We start from the raw sequence: 12,903 nt of genomic DNA, 5'->3' as shown, positions 1-12,903 counted from the left end.
ACACTCATTTTACTGGTACTGTGATTGAGGAACTCTGTAAAGTTTGCCTTTTACCCAAAAACCTTACTGTTCTTATCATCCACAGTCCTTAGGAAAAATAGAGAGAAGTAATAGGATTCTAAAAAGTGAAATAAACAGGTTCCCTTAAACTTCCATGGCCTGTGATATTACTATTAGCTTTAACGTGTATAAGATCAACCTCCTCTGGGACTCACAGGTTATCTCCTTATGAATTAATCAGAGGCTAGTCTGGTCCATGCATTTGAAGATGTTACCTGCGATCTTACATTCTACCCTATTACAGTGAAATATGATTAAGTACTAGTTTTATCTTCAACAGGTATGAGCTGTATTTCCAAACCACTCACTTATGATCTGCCACAGGAGATTTAGTGTTCTGGAAAAGACTCCTGAGATAAACAGCCCTTGAACTTCGATGAAAAGACCCTTAGAAGGTACTGTTAACAACTGCTCCAGCATTGCAACTCAAAAGTATTGAACCTTAGCTTAATGTTTCTCAGCTCAAAAGATAAACAATACTTCCTCTTGACTGCTGCACATCCATTCCACTGGAAATTTTAAATTGAGATTCTTAGGAATCTTCCAGAAGATGCTGACTTCAGAGGTGGACAGCTTCTGCCCAACCCAAGGCTTTGGATCAAGATTAACAATGTGACTCAACTTATACCAATTCAAAAAATAGCATCGATTCTATTTAAAAGAGGATAATTTATTACTTTGGTTTCCTGAAAAGGAAAGTAGCGCTTTACTTTTTGGCTTGGAGACTTATCACAAGGTCTAAGAGTCATTTCGTTTCTGATAATTGCATTTTACATTTGGCCAGTGTATCATGTCGAGTCTTAAATGTTACTGCATAGGCATTGTCACATCAGATAGTTGAATGATTCATCCTGCAACAGAAGGAAAAGAAAAGATTAACTCCAGTTTAACTGCAGACTACACTCAGTGCACACTCTCCTGATCTTAGCAAAATCTTAACAATGGAGGAAATCTGGATTTCCTGAATTAATGTCCTTGGCACAAAATAGGGGACAGAGAAAGAAAGAAACCAGTCCCAGATGTCTGGAACTGATCTGACATTCAGAGCGAGACCTCAGTGTTATTGCAAGCTGCTCTGATGCTCACAGCAGGATTCGGTTCTCCTCTTGGACAAGTAATCCCACAGAATAACAACCATGATAAAATGAAACAAAACAAGACCATTTCATAATTTTGCCAAATCACAGACAAACCAAGTCACTGTGCTCCTCACAAAATACCCAGTTACAGAATTCCCCCTGGCTTTCCGGCAGCATCCAATCTAGAGCGAGCCCCAGCTCCCTGGGCCTCCCCCAGATCTCCCAACCAGAACCCAGGTCCTCTGATAGGGTCTTTCTAACACTCTCTTCCGGAGACACTGTCTGCTTCCCTGCGTCTTCTCCCTGGCTATAAGGATCCATAAACCCGACCTGCTGCCACAGCTATGTTCCTGGAGGTCTTTGGCAGGAGCGCAGTGACAGTCTCCATCATGCTCGTTTTAAGTTCTTGGCCCATGTAGTAAAACAATTCTGTGTCTGAAGGTGTATCTTGTTCAGGTTGTTGCTTTTTCTTTTGTAATAGCGGCATTTCTCCGGTGCCCAGGTCTCTCTCTCTCCCACTCTGATCTCTCTCTTTTTCCATGAGGCATTTCAAGAAACTTACAAAAAGACATGCAGAATTTTTAAAAGTGAGGTAATTAGGGGAAAATAAAATAAAAGGAAGAGAAGTAGCATTGAGTCAGAGGCCAATTTGCACAGAATGAACGTCATAAGACCCTGTGGTCTTTCCAGAAGACAAAATTTGGCTATGATTTCCCTAGAAGTCAAGGCAAAGAGTGAAGTCCAATTTGTTATGCAATTCTGTGTCTATAAAATAAAAAAGTGAGCCAGCGGCTTGGAGAAAGGCCCCCTGTTTCAGTAATGACCCCTTAGAGGAACGCATCCTGCAGGATCCCCTTTTAGCGAATACTGTCCCCATTATTCACAAGGGAAAATCCAGTGACAGGTTTCAAGGGGCTATTTCCTGCAACATCCTTCTAAGGAACTGTTTTAGGATCCACTAAAATGAAGACTGTCTCCCCCTCCTGGGCCAGGCTGTACCTGGATTCTCGTAATCACAATGTGAGGGATATCACAGGGCTCCACGCCACAGGGGCTCTGCCCCCCTTTATGGCTACACTGCCTGCACTGACCCTGCCCTCTTCCACTGTCCACAGGATCCAGGGCCGGCTCCATCCACTGGGCTCTGAGGAATGCCATTACTTGTCCCCAGGCCTCCGTGGGACCCTCCAGGCAGCTCACTGAGGCGCAGGACCTATTGTTTCTCTCAGGACTGGCCCTGTGGCTGCAGCCAATAGCCGGTCACCCGTCCCTCACTTCTTCCCTGGCTCTGAGCCACAGCCTTCTTCCTCTTCTCTGACGGAAACAAAAAAAGCAAGGGGGACTTAAAACATTTCAGTTTCTTTCTTTGTTGAAGATCTCTAATAAACAGTCTGGGAAGGAACACACAGGTCTTCGAGTACCTTTTGTAAGAACAATCAACAATAGCCATAGGCTCTTAATCCCTCCTGCCTGCCACAGCAGGAGCCCTTGTTCATGGTCATGGCAGAGGGTCTCAAGTCCCGCGGAGGGAATTTTTCCCAGAGTCTCCCATAACAGCAGGTGGATGTCAAAATGCCAAAGCTCTGTTCTGTTAAAGCCATTCTATGGGGGCCCCCAAAAGTGTGGTCTAGGCTAAGATGGTGAATTTTATGTGAATTTATGTGTATTTTACCACAATTTTTTTTTTTTTTGAGGAAGATTAGCCCTGAGCTAACATCCGTGCCCATCTTCCTCTACTTTATGTGTGGGACGCCTACCACAGCATGGTTTTTGCCAAGCGGTGCCGTGTCCGCACCTGGGATCTGAACCGGTGAACCCCGGGCCGCCAAAGTAGAACGTGCAAACTTAACCACTGTGTCACCAGGCCAGCCCCATACCATAATTTTTTTAAAGATTTTATTTTTCCTTTTTCTTCCCAAAGCCCCCCGGCACATAGTTGTATATTTTTAGCTGTGGGTCCTTCTAGACGTGGCATGTGGGATGCCTCCTCAGCATGGCTTGATGAGCGGTGCCATGTCTGCACCCAGCATCCGAACGGGTGAAACCCTGGGCCACCGAAGCAGAGCACACAAACTCAACCACTCCACCACGGGTCTGACCCCCACAATTTTTTTAAAAAGTGTAGTGTAAAGACTTCCTTTCTCAAAGTCTGTTTTAACCCAAGGTTATAACGTAGAGTATCTAATGGAATGAACAGACTACAGAAATTATATCGGGAAGATTATTTCTTGCAGCTGAGGATTTGATGAGTATCAAGCGGTAGAGAGTTCAGACTTACATTATCTGACAAAATCCCGGAGGGCAGATACTGTGGTTCTGACCGAGGAGATGGCACACTGTAAAGCAGCTGTTCAACACTGGCCCACAAGAGAACCGCCTAGGGAGCTCTGAAAACTACAGACGCCACCACCCTCAGGAAGTCTGACTTCACTGGCCTGTGATGTGGCCCGAGCATCGGTATTTTTTAAAAAGTTCTCCAGATGATTCTAATGTGTGGACAGGTTGAGAATTACTTAGGTTTTTACAGCAGCAGAGTGGGGAAAAGGTTGACCTTTTTTTTTTAAATCACAGTTAAGTAACCCAACCAAGGCACATGCCTGAATGAGCCGGCCAGAGACTGCCTGGGCTTATCTTTCTAAGTCTCCATCTTCTTGCTCTTAATCTACTCCATGTGAACAACAGCTTGCTCTCTTTGTTTAACCTGTCATTGAGTATAACCCTTTGGAATTTGCAGGTCACTGTCGCTTGATCGGCACAGCCACCTTGTGAGATAGGACAGGTGTTACATCCTTATTTTCCAGGTGAAGGAAATCTCCTTTATCCAGTGTGAAGGGCACCGACTGGCCTGCTAGAACCTAGTGTGGGCCAGGGGTGGGGTAGAGCCACCTCCCTGATGGTCCATGTGACACAACCCGCTGTTACTATCTTGGATTGGTGTTCCCCACGCCACTGTGGCATGGCCACTTGGTCCACTAAAAGAACCAGTGTCACCCGTGGTTGTGCTGGAGTGTTCCTCTAGGCTTTCCACACACTTTGCATAACGAAATATTAACGGAATATGCAAGTCTGCTCTGAGAAACAGGCTGTAACCAAAAAGTCACAGCGGAGGAGAAAAGCACAGCCTCTATTCCATTAATTGTGAGATGCACCATCATTTTATGGACAAATAAGACATGGAAAAAATCCTACCGTGTAAACTGCAATGTGCTATTTGATTGTATGACATCTTTATTTCAGAGATGTTAGAATGCAAAAACAAATGCATCTTAGGGTCTGACCCCATGGCTGAGTGGTTATGGTTCTGCGTGCTCTGATTTGGTGGCCCTGGTTCACAGGTTCGGATCCTGGGCATGGACCTACTCCACTTACCAGCCACGCTGTGGAGGTGTCCCCCAACACACAAAAATAGAGGAGGATTGACACAGATGTTAGCTCAGGGCTAATCTTCCTCAATAAAAAAGAAAAGCATCTTAAAATCCATAAAACAGGGTATTTCTAGCCGTCTCCTCTTTTCATGCTCCATAAGGAATGAGGTCCATATTTCCCCAGGGCCCAGTAGCCCAGAGGTAAAATGGGGTTGCCAGGACTCCAAGCACCTGCATTTCATGAGCCCTGTTCTCTCCCCATCTCTGTTATTCCTGGAAGTCTCCACAACACCTCTGTGCTCCCATTTGGCTCTGTCGCAGCCTCTTCTGTGAGGTTGCTGGCGATTCTGAGGGGTGCTTCACCAGGCAGCCTCTGAAAGTGCTTTCGCTGAGCTGGCCAGCAATCCCTGGAACACCCAGAGCAGAGGACTCTTCAGTGCTCACCTCGAACTCCCTATCTGAGAAGTGGCATTCACCACGGCTTCCCCTCCCCCTTGTCAACAGTAGTAAGAAAGCACACTGCCATTTTGACGAAGGAACGCATTCTGGATTCTCTTCATCTCGGGCACCGAGATCCCTGACCTACCTTTAGATGTTGGGCATTGCTCAAATCATAAAGTGTCTGCTGAAACATATATATGGACTTCAGGACCCAGTAGTCTCTCTGGATTTTGGAGCCGAAGGAAAGCAGCACAAACATGCCCTCAAAGCAAGGGAGACCTAAGTGTTGGGGCAGAGGGACACCCCCCACTCGTGAGCACACACGTGGCCTTTGCTGTCCTCAACTGCATCCTTGACCACGGGCCGTGGCTGCCAGCGGGCGAGCGGGCGGTGAGCTGAAGAGACTTGCCTCTTCTCTGACCATCGCCCACATGTGGCGCAGTTCCTGGAAAGTGCCCATTGCTTCATGCTTCTGTGTCTTTCCACCCTCTGCCCAGAATGGTGACATCCACATCTGTGTGCACCTTCCAAGGTCCCAGTCACATTTCGTCTCCCTTTTCCTTTCCTGACCTTTCCCTCCTGTGTCCTCGCCATGTTCGGACTTCCCTCCCATCGCTGCCACACCAGGTGGCTCTTCTTTGTTGATCTCATGCTCTAGACTAGCGCCAACCAGTGGAAGTGGGATGCTAGCTGCCTAATTTTAAGTGATCTAGTAGCCACATTAAAAAAGTAAAAAGAAAGTAACTTTAATAATTTAGTTAACTCAATATATCCAAAATAATATAATTTCAACATGTAAATCAATCCCATTTACAATTGCAACAAAAAGAATAAAATACCTAGGAATAAACTTAATGAAAGAGGTGAAAGATCTGTACACCAAAAACTATAAAACATTGTTGAAAGAAATCGAAGAAGACACAAAGAAATGGAAAGATATTCCATCCTCTTGGATTGGAAGAATTAACATCGTTAAAATGTGCATAATTCCTAAAGCAATCTATAGATTCAACGCAATCCCTATCAAAGTTCCAACACATTTTTTTACAGAAATAGAACAAAGAATCCTAAAATTTATATGGAACAAGAAAAGACCCTGAATAGCCAAAGGATTCCTGAGAAAAAAAAACAAAGCTGGAGGTATCACACTCCCGGATTTCAAATTATACTACAAAGCCGTAGTAACCAAAACAGCATGGTAACTGGCACAAAAACAGACACACAGATCAATGGAACAAAATTGAGAGCCCAGAAGTAAACCCACACGTTTATGGACAGCTAATATTCGACAAGGGAGCCAAGAGCATACAATGGAGAAAGGAGAGTCTCTTCAATAAACGGTGCTGGGAAAACTGGACAGCCACATGCAAAAGAATGAAACTAGACCATTCCCTTACACCATGCACAAAAATCAACTCAAAATGGATTAAAGACTTGAATGTGAGACCCGAAACCATGAGACTTCTAGAAGAAAACATAGGCAGTACGCTCTATGACATTGGTCTGAGCAGCATATTTTCAAGTCCCATGTCTGACCGGGCAAGGGAAACAAAAGAAAAAATGAACAAATGGGTCTACATCAAACTAAAAAGTTTCTGCACAGCAAAGGAAACCATCAACGAAACGAAAAGACAATCTAACAATTGGGAGAAGATATTTGCAAACCACATATCAGATAAGGGGTTAACATCCAAAATATACAAAGAACTCATACAGCTCAACAACAAAAAAACCAACAATCCAATTAGAAAATGGGCAAAAGATCTGAACAGAGATTTCTCCAAAGAAGATATACAGATGGCCAACAGGCATATGAAAAGATGCTCAACATCATTAGCTATCAGGGAAATGCAAATCAAAACTACAATGAGGTATCGCCTCACTCCGGTCAGAATGGCTATAATTAACAAGGCAGGAAACAACAAATGTTGGAGAGGGTGTGGAGAGAAGGGAACCCTTGTTCACTGCTGGTGGCAGTGCAAACTGGTGCAGCCACTATGGAAAGCAGTTTGGAGAATCCTCAGAAAATTAAGGATAGATCTACCATATGATCCAGCTATTCCACTGCTGGGTATTTATCCAAAGAACTTGAAAACACAAAGGCATAAAGATACTTGCACCCCTATGTTCATTGCGGCATTATACACAATAGCCAAGACTTGGAAGCAACCTAGGTGCCCATCAAGGGACCAATGGATAAAGAAGATGTGGTATTTATACACGACGGACTACTACTCAGCCATAAGAAATGACGAAATCCAGCCATTTGTGACAACATGGATGGACCTTAAGGGTATTTTGCTGAGTGAAATAAGTCAGAGGGAGAAAGTCAAATACCATATGATCTCACTCATAAGTAGAAGACAAAAACGACAAAAAAAAACCCCCACATAGCATTGGAGATTGGACTGGTGGTTACCATTGGGGAAGGGGGGAGGGGGGCGGGCAAAAGGGGTGATTGGGGGCACATGTGAGGGGATGCACTATAATTAGTGTTCGGGTGGTGAACATGATGTAATGTATCCAGAATTTGAAATATGATGTACATCCGAAAAAAATAAAAATTAAAAAAAACCCAAAAAAACCCCAAAAACAAACAAACAAAAAATTGATCTTTGAAATCGGATGTATGTTTTATACTTCAAGCACATCTCAGTTCCAATCCTAAATTTTCCCTGGAAATACTTGATTTGCATCTGGATCTCAAAACACAGATGAAAAAAACTGGTTCACATATCCAACTTGTCCCAAATATATCTAAAAGTTTTTCAATAACTGAATTGAGTATCAGTTTTTAAAATTAAATTAATTAAAATTAAATAAAATGAAGAATCAAATTCCTCAGTTGCACCAGCCACATTTCCAGCTTTCAGCGGGCACCTGTGGCTGGTGGAGACCACGTTGCACAGCACGGTTCTGAACCCCAGGCTTCCTGAGGGTAGGGATTGTTTCTCAGAGTCAAACACAGAGCTCAGAACAGAGAGGTCCTAAAATGTTTGTTGAATGAATGACTAACAGAGTTGGGACTTTCAACAAAGGGAAAAGCAAGAGTACAGCAACTTGTTTACAGATAAAGGCTGCCTGGATCAGTGTAGCTCAACAGAGCACTTCTCTGGCATAACCTCCCTCGCCTAAATCCTTTTAGATTTTAGAGAACCCTCCCTCCCAACACCAGCCAGCTCTTGTCTCCACACTCTCATTTGGCTTCTAAGAGCTTCCAGAGCTCAGTTTTTCAGATCCCCAGGGTTAAGAGGTAGAAACAGACCTCATTTCTTCCCTAGATATTTCCAGCCGGAGGCTCCACATATCCCAGGTCTCAGAGCTCCCGGCAAGCCCTCACAGGGCTGTCCAAGAAGACTTCTGTGCTCCAGCCGCAGCTGAGGCCAGTGGAAGCTTCCATCCTGTCAACGATGGCCCCTTAGGGACAAGGGGGCAGGGAAGAGCAAGAGGAATGTGTCCTCGTGATCACCATCTGCTGAGGGGAGCCCACTGGAGTTTTAGATCCTCCCTCCCAAGCCAGAAGTTTCTTCTTGGAAGGGAAGGTGGAGGACAGCTGAAGCTGGGGAAAGACTGTTAATGCCATCAGGTCAGTGTGGGAGGATGCGGTGTGAAGGTTTTAGTGTTAGAAGATGAGGTCACATTAGTCCTCTCCAGGTTCTGGGGGAATCATTTGTCCTCAAATTCGTGGTTCACACTATGTACCTGAGGGCCGTCCTGCCTCAAGGCAGCACCAGGAGACACAGTTACAGGGGCAAGTTGGGAAATATGAGACAGTTCCCAAACCAGGCTGAGGACCTTCACTCCCTCCCTTAAGAGGAATAATTAGAGCCTTGCCAGGCCCAGCCCTACTGGTCATCTCCCCCATCCACCTTCATCCAGGTTTTTCTGAGTCATTGGGCGAGATCGGGCCCCTCCAGCCAGTTGCACAGGCGTGTTCTGAGCCTCTCTGTCTGCCTAGGGCCCCTCCTCCATTTGCAGTTCTGGAGGAGCTGGGAGCCTCCTCTGAAACGGAAGAATATCGTGGAGATGGAGTGAGTGACAAGGCCTCCTGGGGGAAGGGGGGGCATGAGGAGAGCGCAGCAGAAAGAGCATGGACCTGGGGAGACACAGCCAGGCTGGATTCCAGCCCTTCCGCTCACCAGCTAGGTAAGCATGAGGAAGGTGCTTAAAAACCTCTGTGTCTCAGTTTCCCCTTTTGGTTGCCAGGTGGTTGGGAGAAAAGCCCACATTTAGTTCGCGGATGCTGTCCTCTTCGTCACCATTAACCCCACCGAGCAGAGCGGTCACAGCCTCCCTGGGCTCTCCATGCCTTCCATGCCAGTGCTCTGAGACATTCCAGATCTTCAGTCAAGCTCTTCTCCTCCTCCATTCTCAGAGCCTGAAGAAGAATTTCTGCCTGCAGAAAGTCAACTGCTTTTTCCAGCGCAGGGCAGAACCGACCTTGGAGTCCTGGAGAGTTCCAGGGGTCCTGTAAGGCCGCGGCTGTTCACTTCCCTTCAATAAATTTTCCTGCACTTGTCCTGGTTGGATGTTCTCTTCTGCTGTCAGGGTCATTGAGGGGAGGTGCAGGTTGGTGACCTTGACCAGTGAATAGGTCCCTGACTTAAGAGGGAAGCTGGGACAAACCCTGTGTTTGCCTCTGCTTTGAAGAGCTCAACTGGACCTCTCCCCTGCTATACTTAGTTCTGAGGTCCCTCTCTGTTGCCCAGCAAGGACAGTGCCAGCCTGGAGGTCTAATGGCCCACTGGACGCCTCACTGCTCTTGGCTGCGGCACATGGCCTGGTGCCAGCCCCAGGTGAAGGTTGAACAGCTCCTGCTGCCTCTTGTCTATTTACCTGCAGCCTACCTGTTCTCACCAATTGGTCCTGCGGCTTCTAGGAGATTTAAAGGGCCAGTGCCAGGACTTTTCCCTCCTTCATCTTTTGCTTTTTCTCCTTTTGGAACATTTAAGGTCTAGGACATTCAAAAGATACCACATATATGGGGGAATTTAGAAAGGCACCACCCAGAACTTCAGTGTACACCTCAGGCTGACCCCTGGCACAGAGACACCACATGACAAAACACACATAAACATACACGCACACCCCACCTCACACACATTCCATCTGTGACCACCACGTTTCCAGTCATGTCCCTGTCAATGTGAGGGACGTGTAGCTGGCTGCCAGGACATCTCTAGGGCTGGACCTCCATACCCTTCCTCTTTGTTGGGACAAGCTCTGGATTCAGATTCACAGTTTAGGCCACACCTAATTGATTATTTTAAATTTGATCCTTATCATTCTTAGTCCCAGGACTGCAGGGCTGGTCCTTGAAAGGAAAACACTGTCCTCTGCCCCGTGTCCTGGGTGCTCCTTCCCATCGCACTGGTAGTCCGTTCTGTAAGACACGTGGGTGTCGCGGATTACAAGGACTGGGAGGAGATTTGGGGCTGTTCTGAGTCCTGCTCTTCCTGTGTCAGGTACTCAGTTAAAAACCCGCCATTTCACAGGCACTGCTCTGGCCTCAACATGGCATCTGAGCCTCCCGGAGCCCCAGGAACGGGAGAGCCCAGGGACAAACTGAGAGATGGCTAGAGGGGAAGGAAGGGAGAGAGCTTTGTTCTTTTCGTGGTTCAGGCTGGTCTCCCAAGCGCACTGCCAACTCCCTGTGACCCAGCAGGGGTCTGAATGGGGGCGGGGGAGCCAAGAAACTGGAGGAGCCAGAGCCAGGTGCCTTCAGTGTCTCCGCGACCACACCTCAGGTCCCAAGTCCTCTGGGCTGTGACTCGAATGGCTCTTTTATCTTCCCTCTTCTCCCTGCTGCTTTCCTAGTCCTGGAGCTAAAGGAAGAAAACGAGCATCATTGAGGATGTGTTATCAGGATCTGTGCTCAGGATCTTACATTTATTGTGTCAAATTTAATCTTTACCACATTCCTACCGGGGAGAAGAATTATCACCTCCATTTTACAGATAGGGAGACTGAGGCTGAAAGGATAAGTAATTTGCTCAAGGTCACAGAGACAGGACAGGCTGTGCTGGGTTCCATGTCTGTGTCTGGCTCCCATGGGCAGCAGTCAGTGGCTCTCGCTTTCCTGTGCCAAAGAGAGAAGGCTCGGGTCCTTTTCCAGCCTGGGTGACACAGCTGAGGACAACGTGGATGAAGGAGCGTGTTCAGGGATTTGTCTGTAGCTGGCATTAGTGGAGCTGAGACACAGTAGGCTTGATATGAAGCACCAGAGACACAGACGGTATTTACTCCTGATCTGCAGAAAGCTTGGCAGGTGTCAGATCCCCATTGGGACTAGTTCTGAGATTCCAAGGCTGTAGTTGGCCCTGGGACTTGAGTCCACATGTGGGTGCCCCTGCGGATGGATTTTATCTTGACCTCTTCTCTTGTGGGGGGCACTGACTTCACCCTGTCTCCCTTTCCTTCTTCCTCAAATTACCCAAGACTCTGTCTCAGCGATGGGGTAGTACATTATGTTAGATCACCTTCACTGATAGGATCTTTTCCAGTGTACGAGGCACTGTGTCAGGCACAGTGGGGCTGCAAAGGTGACCCAGCCCTGAAGCCCAGTCTCCTGGGTGTCGTGCAGTTGAGGAACTACAGGAACCAGGCTGTGTGGTACGTGGGACCAGCTGGCTGCTGGGGGCGCACAGCCAGGACCCCACCACACAGGTCTTCAGGGGTCACCATTAGGCAACTCGTTGGAGAGCAGCACGTCTGCTTTATTACAGATTTGGGTATTTGAGGCATTAGTGCAACAGGTTTCTCAGCCTACAATCTGTTTTCCTTTCCCATTCTCCATCACGAAATCTGCTTTGCCAGCTAGTTCTCATCAGCTCTGGTCTGGTCCAGCTGATCGGCCTTGGGGATTATGCAAGAGACGAGACAACTAACTGACTGGGAGGGATAGAGGACAATTGGGGCTGTAGTCAGGGCTTTTTGGGGCCTGGCCCATTGGGTACAGACATTCCCATCATCTTTGAATCCTTTAAAACTTACCAGGCACTCTCTATGTGGGAAGATGGTGCCCAAACACATCTGCATGTCATATTGCCTGGTTGGCTGTAGCAGGACTGGGATGAGGTAGGCTGGGGCCAGTGAGATTGGGCCCAGATAACAGGCCAGCAAATGGACTTTCTCCTTTAAGAGGAATGATTAGAGTCTGGCCTGGCTTCACTGCTCCACATCCTCCTATCAGCTTTCACTGAGGTTTTGCTGAGTCATTGGGTGAGATGTGGCCTCTTCTAAGCTGCACAGGCACATTCTGAGCCCCTTTGTTCTGCTAGGGGTCCCTCTGTGAGCAAAGCCTAGGAAGCCAGGTGCCTCCCTCTGCAAAAGGGGAAAGTTTGTGCAGACAGGGAGGGCAGGGCCTCCTGTGGGGAGGAGAGGAGGGGAGCATGGCAGAAAGAGCACAGGACTGGAGGGAGAGGCAGGCTGCCTTCCAGCCCTCCCACTTACTGGCTGTGTGAGCATGAGGAAGGTGCTTCCCCTGTGTGTGCCTCAGTTTCCCTTGTGATACTCTGTGTGAGTAGATTGTATCCTGTAGGTAGTTGTGTGGAGATTCTGTAGCTATATCGTATCCCTGGTGGCCATGCAGCTCCTGGCAGTGCAGAGTCTCCATCAGTGGTAACTCCTATTGAGAGATCACGTTAGTTCCAGGACATTGGATGAGTTGACTTTCCAGAGCTGGGGACCCCAGAAAGACTGTGTAATGTTCCAACACTTGACCCCACAAGGAAGGGCTTTACCAGGGTCCTGCATTCACTGTGCCTGGAGTGGTGCTGCCTGAGCCCTGCTGGGGCAGCAGTCCCTGGGATCTGACCTTCTTTTTCCCACCCTCAGGGCCTGAAGAAGATCTCTGCCTAGATGAAGTCCAGCTGTTTCCTCCGAAGACCCGTGTTTCTATATGTGGCCTTGTGGGGCAACAAGTAGGGATTTTAAGGCCAGAAAATCAGAGCAAAGGG

The 12,903-nt window shown here is 47.3% G+C and overlaps 2 long non-coding RNA genes across 2 annotated transcripts; one reads left to right on the top strand and one right to left on the bottom strand.

The window, feature by feature from the left end:
- Positions 1-709: 709 nt before the first annotated feature.
- Positions 710-8,349, bottom strand: LOC138924321 (uncharacterized). Its single transcript, XR_011439311.1, has 2 exons — positions 8,211-8,349; positions 710-911 (listed from the first exon to the last, which is right to left on the bottom strand). It is a non-coding gene; the product is annotated as an uncharacterized lncRNA (long non-coding RNA).
- A 487-nt stretch (positions 8,350-8,836) lies between these two features.
- Positions 8,837-9,465, top strand: LOC138924320 (uncharacterized). The gene is made up of 2 exons (XR_011439309.1): positions 8,837-8,976; positions 9,152-9,465. It is a non-coding gene; the product is annotated as an uncharacterized lncRNA (long non-coding RNA).
- The last annotated feature ends 3,438 nt before the right edge of the window (positions 9,466-12,903 follow it).

The sequence above is a fragment of the Equus caballus genome, chromosome 5 (assembly GCF_041296265.1).
Source record: "Equus caballus isolate H_3958 breed thoroughbred chromosome 5, TB-T2T, whole genome shotgun sequence".
Lineage (NCBI taxonomy): Eukaryota > Metazoa > Chordata > Mammalia > Perissodactyla > Equidae > Equus > Equus caballus.
The sequence above is the reverse complement of the archived record's forward strand: the minus strand, read 5'-3'. Positions and strand labels throughout refer to the sequence as shown.